The following is an 8,741-nucleotide window of genomic DNA, read 5'->3' as shown; positions in this document are numbered from 1 at the left end:
TGAGAATTCCTAGGTCAAGTCCAGAGGCTTGCACATCCCTGCATGTACACTTACACAGGTGGTGTTTGTGTGGGTTCAGGACTTGAACACATGTACACAAGGTGTGAACATGCATCTGTGGTTCTATGTGTGGACAGACACCTGCCCCTGGGCTGCCTGAGCCATCACACACCATGTGGGGTGAGACAAAAGCAAATGGCGGGAGAAGACTATAGAGGGTGAGAGAGGGAGATAGATGGGGGTCAGGAGGAGAGGCTTGCAGGGAGCGGAGGAACAGTGAAGGGGGTGGTCACCCAGAGAACACCCAGAATTCCCTCCAATACCTGCACCATTCACTGGGACAGTTCACTATCATAAAGGCACAACCCACTCATGGATCAGACAAAGAAACCAAGACGCAGAGAGGGCGTCACTCTGCACAAGGTCATATTATAAGCAGATGGCAGAGTCAGGGAAGAACTCAGGCACCTGAGCCAGGATCAGCTTCCCTTGAGCCCTGAATCCGAGGCAAGGATTTGCTTGAGGTTGTTTATGTGAAAGAAGATTCAAGGTATAGAATTTGGAGCAAGCAGAGTGAGATCCAGAAGGAGGAGAAGCCAGCAACTTCCAAGAAGTATGCAGAATACCACCCCCAATTGCCCATCAGTTCTAGTCCTTTGTTTGTCAAGGGTTTCCTGGGACAAGGTTCTGACTCCCCTGTACTTCTGAGCTGCATGTGCATGAGGTCTGAATAAACTCCATGGGTACTCCCACATTTAGGCAAAGGCTCTGGCATGTGCTTGAGCAAAGTGAGAAGGAGCCTGCACAGACAGCCATGATGAGATAATAGTGGTCAAGAGCATGTGAGTTAGAGTCATCAAGTGAATTTCAGGCACCAAAATGCACTTGCCATTTGCATAGGTTTCCTTTAGGTAATTCCTTGATGATTCACATGCCTGTGCTCCCTGCCCCTGACAGGATTGCTCACTCTGATAATAACACCAGATAACACTGAGCCTTTGCTTTGTGCCAGCCTGGATCTTATCACTTTACATTATGAACTCATTTAAGCTTTCCAACCACCCTGTGAGGTCAGTACTATTACTGTTTTTTCCATTGTACAGAAGAGAAAACTGAGACACAAGTAGTAAGTGGTGAAGGATGGATACATACCCGGGTCCCAAGTCTAAGTCTCTAATTACTCTCCTTGGATACCTCAAATCCTGACCCTCCTGGAGGAATTCTGGAATATTTCTACCTCAGCAGCATGTGGCCAACAACTGGCTGAGGTCACTTTCTGAGAAGGGCTTTTGGGCAGAGCATATCACCAGCACTGGAGTGCAGGAAAAAAGGGGCCATCCTGGTCCTCACAGCATGGGATGTCTCTTTTCACCCCCTCAGGCCTGCCCTGGGAGTGCTCTCTGCAGGCCCCTCCAGGTTCTTTACTCTGCCTTTGGCTCACGCGAGCCTGGTCTCAGCACAGCTTCATCTCACATCCTCAAAGTATGGGCACAAGAGCTGCCAAGAAATAGCTGCCAAGATCAAGTGACCTCTGCAGCTTCATTTCTAGTAGCTGTGGTAAGAGAGTTGCTAGATCATTGATAGCCAGGAAGCTGGCCAAGCACAAGTGTCTGCTCCTTGCTTCTGAATGCACTGTTCCCTGGAGACCCAAAGCCCATGCCTGGTGGGTAGGAGTCAAGGATCACTGAGAGAGGTAGATGCCATCAGGGAGGCCGTGTGGCATTCTGGGGCACCTGGCTTCCCTCCCTAACTGGGCGACTTAGGGCCCACCACCCTCCCTTGGACCCCTCTGGAGAGCAAAGGGATTGGGCTAAGCCAGGTTTCCTCACACCACATCATAGAGAATGGAGAGGAGACAACCTGCACTGGGACTGTCCATATACTTGTCATCAAGCTCTACCTCTGAGGCCCAGAGTCTTCATCCCTACTAGACCCCAGTGCTGTGTGTGCAGGGAAGTGCTCAGAAAACCTGTAGTGAATAGCTTCACACATAATTCCTGATTATCATCAGTAATAGCTATCACTGGCTGAGTTTACTCTGTGCGAGGCTCTGTTACAAACATCATTGCATTTAATCCTCACAGACCCAGAAGGTGAGTGTCTCCATTTTACAGGTGAAGAAACAGAGGCCGAAAATGGTTAGGCCACTGTCCTAAATCACCCAACTCCCAGGGGAAGAGCCAGCTTTCTAGCCTAGGTCTGACTAATCTCCAAGCCTGACCTTATAGTCTCTGTCACACTAGAATCACAGTTACCATTTGTGGAGCATTCCTCTCCGCAAGCCCCAAGGAAGGATTTTTATAGGTGTCATCTCAATAAACCTTTGCAACAGCCCATTTTATGGGTGAAGAAACAGGCTCAGAATAAATGAAGCTAATTGCAAAAGACCACACAACCCAGAAGTGGGGAAGCTGGTTTTAGCACCCACATCTGGCTGCCCTAAAGCTGGTGTTACTTTGACTATGATAGCATCCCACCCAAAACCCCAGAACCTCCACTCCAAATAAAGTTGACACATGGGTGACAAACCCTGTTAGAACACCTTGCATGAAACAAGGCCTTCCCTGCAGCCCCATCCATGCTCTGTGCTCAAGTCGTTCAAACCTCCCTCTCCCTATGCTGGCAAGAGATAAAAAATGGGGTCAACGTCGCCAGCAGGAGAAGAGTAAATGCAAGCTGACAGTCCCAGGGCCGGCGGGTCTGTAAGCAGGAGGGAGTGGAAATGGGTTAGTGTCCAGGGCAGTGTTGACCCACTTTGGGGTTCATTTCCTCTCTCTAAACCTTCCTCAGGCCCCTCCTCTCCTGCCCAGCAGGACTGGGTAAGTAGGTTTTCCTCCTCCTAAAGGAGATTCAGGGAACCTGGGACAGTCTTTCCCTCTTTGCTTCTGCTGAGGAAAGCACGTGTTTGGTGCCTTAGCACCGCGGAGACCTGCCTGAGAGATTTCAGCATGTCCGCCTGAGCAGGAGCAAGGGGATAACTCAGTGGACCCTGGGAAATCATGTGGGGGAGTTTTTTTCGTTTTTATTTTTTAATTATATTTTATTGATTGTGCTATTACAGTAGTCCTAATTTTTCTTCTTTGCCCCCTCCCCATGCAGCATGCCCCCACTTCCTCAGGAAATCTCCACAACTTGTTCATGTCTATGGGTCATGCATAAGTTCTGTGGCTTCTCCATTTCCTCCACTGTAATTTACATCCCCATGGCTATTCTGTAACTACATATTTGTACTTCTTAATTCCCTCACCGAGTTCCTTATTTCCCCACAGCCCCTTCCCATCTGGCATTCATCAAAATGCTCTCCATATCCACAATTCTGTCTCTGTTCTTCTTGTTTACTTAGTTTGCTCTTTAGGTTAAATTGTTGATAGATATGTATGTATTGCCATTTTATTTTTTTTTATTTTTTGATCTTTAAAAGAGTCCCTTTAACATTTGATATAATAGTGGTTTGGTGATGATGAACTTCTTAGGTGTTTTCTGGTCTGGGAAACTCTTTATTTTCCCTTTGATTCTAAATGATATATTTGCTGCTTAGAGCAATCTTGGTTGTAGGTCCTTGCTTTTGTCAAACCTTCTAGCCTGCAAAGTTTCTGTTGAGAAATCATCTGGCAGTCTTATGGAAACTCCCCTGTAGGTAACTAACTTCTTTTCTCTTGCTACTTTTGAGATTCTCTCTTTATCTTTAATCTTTGGCATTTTATAAATGATGTATCTTGGAGAGGGCTTCTTTGCATCTGTCTTGTTTGGGACTCTCTGTGCTTCCTGGACTTGCATGTCTATTTCCTTCACCAAATTAGGGAAGTTTCCTTTCATTATTTTTTCAAATAGATTTTCAATTTCTTGCCCTTTCTCTTCTCCTTCTGGCACCCCTATGATAAAAATATTGGAACACATGAAGTTGTCCCATAAGCTGCTTACACTATCCTCATTTCCCTGTATTCTTTTTTCTTCTTGTTGTTCTGGTTGGCTATTTTTTGCTTCCTTATGTTCCTAATCATTGATTTGGTTCTTGGCTTCATCTACTCTACACTCGTTTCCATACAAATTGTTTTTTATTTCAATTAGTGTATCCTTCATTTATGACTGGGTCTTTTTTATGCTGTTGAGATCCCCACTAAGTTCCTTGAACATCCTTTTATAACCAATGATTTGAATTCTGCATCTATAGATTGCTTATCTTTATCTCGTTTAGTTCTTTTTCTGGAAGTTTGATCTTTTCTATGATTTGAGCCATGTTTCTTTGTCTCCTCATTTTGACTGCCTCCCTGTGTTTGTTTCTGTGTATTATGTTGAGCTGCTGTGACTCCCTGTCTTGGTAGTATGGCCTAATGTAGTAAGCGTCTTGTGGTGTCCAGTGGCACAGCCTCCCCTATCACCCAAGCTGGGTACTCAAGGTGTGCCCTTTGTGTGGGCTGAGTACACCTTCCTCTTGTAGTTGAGCCTTGGTTGCTGTTGACAAATTAATGAGAGGGATTTACCCAGGCCAGTTATCTGCAAGGACTGGCTATGACCACTGACCACCAACCCCCACCCTCCATGGAGGATCAGCTGTGCAGGGGCAGGGTGTTGGTGCTCTGATGTGGTCTGTAGCTGTCTACTGAGTGTGCAGGCTCTAGGGGTTCCCAGGTGGTTCAGATCAAGGTCGGCCCAACCTGTGTTCTGCCTGGAGCCACCCTGCATAAACTTTAAAGCAATCTGAGAAGGCTTCTACTTGTGCTGGGCTTGGAGATACCCAGGTGAAGCTAAGCTGTGAATCTAGACTGGCTGCTGCTAGTGCTATGCATGGAGCCACTTAATGAGAGGTACGGTGGCTTTGGTCCAAAAGTTGGGGGCTTACTGAAGCTGGCTGTTGCTTGTTTGAGAGGATTTAGGAAGCTGTGAAGCATGAGCCAAGGCCTTCTATTCATATCTTGTGTGAGCCCATAATTTGGGTGGGACAGAGCCTGAAGGAATCTCTATGGTAGGGCTAACAGTATTAGCCAGGTTGATGGAGTCTCAGTATGGTATCTGCCTGCCAGTTCTGTGGCCCTGTGCAGGGAGGGTCCAGAAAAGGGACAGTGCCCTCTGCCCACCTTTCTGTCTGAGAGAAAGCTGTCCACCAGCTCCTGCCTTGATGTCAGACACTTCAGACCCTCCCTGTGTGCCACTGGTGCCTTTCAAGCTGCTTCCCTGGTGCTGGAGTCTGAGTAAGTCCATGTGTGGGTTCTTTAAGGTGAACTTCTTGGGACTCCAGAATCTCTTATACCAACTCAGTCCTGTTGGTTTTTGTGGCCAGAAGTTATGGGGACTTATCTTTCTGGCACTGAAACCCTGGGTTATGGGTCCTGGTGTGGGGCTGGGATTCCTTGTTCCCAAGATATACTTCCGGAATTCTTATCCACCACATGTGGATGTGGGATAAGCCTGTTCCATGTCTCCACCCTTCCTACCAGTCTGGATGGATATGGTTTCTTTAATTCTGTAGTTGTCAGATTTCATTCAACCTGATTTTTGATGGTTTTGAGTGATGGTCCCTTATTTTAGTTGTAATATTGATGTGGTTGTGCAAGGATGTAAGCCATGTTTACCTATGCTGCCATCTTGACTAAAAGTCTGGGGCAGTTTCTATCTAAACATTCATAAAGAAGGACATAACTGAAAGACATTGTGAAAACTGCCAATGGTTAAGCACCCACTACGTGCCAGGAATCTGACATTCCTTGTAGATAATTCTTGCAGTGGATGGAGGGACTAGAGTTATATTTGATCTCACCATTCTGGACAGGGAAAGGGAAGTTCAGAGAGGTTCAGCGACTTGCCCAGGGGACACAGTAAGTCTACTAGGATTTAACCCTGTGCTTTCTGCTTCCAGGGCCCTAGTGTCCCCTTGTGTCTTACACCGAGGCTCACCAGGTCACTGTTCCAGAGCAGTGGGTCCCGTTCTCAAAGAAACTTATTAAAAATCCAGAGCTTCCTTGGAGAGACTGAACTGGCAAGCCAGGAATGGGTTCTGGGAAGCTGGATTTTGTATAAGTTTCTGATGGGGTTGGCAGCCCCATTTTAAGGAGGGACCCAATCTGAATGTGGAAGGTAAGTGCTGGCTGAGGGTCTTAATAACCAGAAATCAGCGTCTATCTGTCCTTGCCTGGGTCGAATCTCCCAGAATGGGAGACCAGGGAACAAAACGGCATAATTCCATGGACCATGAGGGAATTTGCTCTCTGAGTGCCAGACCTCCCGAAAGCTCTTCAGGTTTGAACCTAGCAGGCAGGCCTCAGACTAACATCTCTGCCTGGGGCCCATGTACCAAGGGTGGCTGCAGGTTAGGTGAAAGCAGCAAGGAGGGGATTTTTTTGTAATTGATGCCCTGAGATGCTTTCTGAAGCCCCATCTGGCTGGAAGACTCGGTCTCAGGGCTGAGGTTGGGGGTTAGCCATGGGCTCTCCACACCAGCTTGATGAGGCATCTGGGTCTGCCACATAGTAGGCCCTCAACAAATCACAGCAGTGGCTTCCCTTTGCCTAAGGCAGAAATCGACTGATCCATGGTTCTGTTTCTCCCCCACAAGCCTGCTCCCTGCAGGCCACACAAGACCTATCACCAGGTCCTGACACTTGTCTAACCTCTGTCCTGCTGTCTCTCCTCACTCATCATCCTGCAGTGGCTCAGCCTCCTCCCTGTCCTTCACACACACACCTGGGGTTTACAATGGGCTATTTCCTTTTTCCTGCAATGATGTTCTCTCCACTGTGCCTGACTAGCTCTTTCTCCCCCTGAATGTCCCTTTCAGAGGGGCCTTTCTTGACCAACCTGTCAGGAGCAGCCCTCCTTAGCCTTAAGATTTAGCATCATGTCCTTGACTCCTTCTGAGCACGTATTATTACTATAATTTTAATTTTTTATTTTTTTATTATTTTTTAATAATTTTAATTTTTTATGGATGAATTTATTAGTATACATACTCTGTGTGGCAAGAAGCATGCATCCAGCATGGCACTTGTAGCTGGTTCATAGTACATACTCAATGAAATTTTGATCGTGAGGTAATGAATGATTAATAAACAATCTCAAACCTGTGCTTCAACTGGATGCCTTTACTCTTGGTTCTGGCTGACTGTCACTTCTAGATTTTTTGCAAATGGAAGACAAAAGGGACTGATAGAATCTGAGTGAATAGAGAACTGAATCTGAGTGAATAGAGAACTTTAACAAAATGTAAAAAAAAAAAAAAAAAAAAAGCCTGGGAAGAGTGGTTCTGATAAGAGTGCCCAAGCCCATCAAAACAGACACACAAGGGCTGAGACAAAGTCCTTCATCCAAATTAGGAGCAATGAGAACCAGTGCAGGCAGACAGGCTGGGCAGAGAAGGCCACTATGCCAGGGTCAGGAGCCCCTTCCTCCCCCTGTGAAGATTTGGGCTCCTCCCTGCAGGTGGGACAGGCCCATCAAGCCCTGGGCCTGAGCAGAGCTGATCAGTGGGGCCCCTGATGCTTGGTCCCCTGGCTGATTACCTCCTCCCAACCACCTGGCACACACAGAACTCCAGGCCTCAGCCCACTCTTGGGGGCCCTTCTGCTGCTGCCAACACCAGGACCTGCCTGCTATGTTCCTTGGCTCAGTCAGGAACGGTCATGTTTGAGTTGAGAAGATCAAGAAGACAATGGAAACATTTCAAGGGGAGAAAACAAATAGTTCTGTAGGGGAAATCAGTACCTGTGTGTGGTTTGTGTGTACGTGTGTATGGTGTATAGAGAAGAAGCCCTTGGAAGATCCTTTTCCAGCAGACATCAGGAGGCAGAGTGAGGATGCCGGGTCTTAGTCTGGGGAATGGGAGAAAAAGAAGTTGGGGAAAGATAAAAAGCAAGTTGAAGGGAGAGAGGTTTGCTGACTCCAAACCTCACACTCAGGTGGACCCCAGCTATTGTCACACAACCCTTCCCTCTTGTGGGCTTAATTTCTGCCCATGGTGACCATCTTTTCCTTTGTCTTCCAGCCACACCAAGGACCTGGTGGGCTCCAATTCTGCCCCCATCCTCCCCTCACATTTAAACCCATTATTGTGCAAATATCTGCCCCAGCAATGGAGTGGCTGGCAGAATCAGAACTGAGGAAGGTGTGCCCTGGGGGTCAGGGATGTCTGGGTTTCAGCCTGGCTACTGCCAAACTCTGGAGGAGACAAACAAGAAAGGAAGGAAGCATCAAAAGTGCCTCGAGTGCCACCTTTGTGCCTGGCACCCTGGGGAGTGCTTGCACCCACTCCTCCATTTGCCCCATTTAATTTCCACAGGGAGGGCTTGCTGTTACCAAACCCTCTCTACACACATAGAATCTGAGGTTTGGAGAGGGGAAAGGGCTTGTCCACAGTCGCAGTGAGATGGCAGAGAGCTAAGACCTGGCTCCTAGGCTCCATTGCCTCTCATTCTGCCTCGGTTTCCCTACCCGTAAAATAAGAGGATTGCAGCAGATAAGAGATAATGAAGGCTTCTGTTTCACGTCAGCTCTGATCCGTTGTTGGAACTGCTTGACCCCTGTGCTGAGAACCCTAAGGCTAAGGCTGGGCTCTGTGGGAAGGAGTACGGTCATTGATTAGCAATGTCTGCCCTGGCTCGGAAATTGAGAATTATGGTCCATATGCTCTTTATGAGCTGATATCTAAGGGTTATGAAAACTCCGACATTTTGGTGCTAGGCTGTGTTAACTCTTGTCTCTAATGGCCTTGGACAAATCTCTGAAGCTCAGATTCTCACTGGGTCTGGCCT

This window comes from Artibeus jamaicensis, unplaced genomic scaffold (genome assembly GCF_021234435.1).
Source record: "Artibeus jamaicensis isolate MK-2021 breed Jamaican fruit bat unplaced genomic scaffold, CSHL_Jam_final contig_519, whole genome shotgun sequence".
Lineage (NCBI taxonomy): Eukaryota > Metazoa > Chordata > Mammalia > Chiroptera > Phyllostomidae > Artibeus > Artibeus jamaicensis.
Note: the sequence above shows the minus strand (reverse complement) of the source record.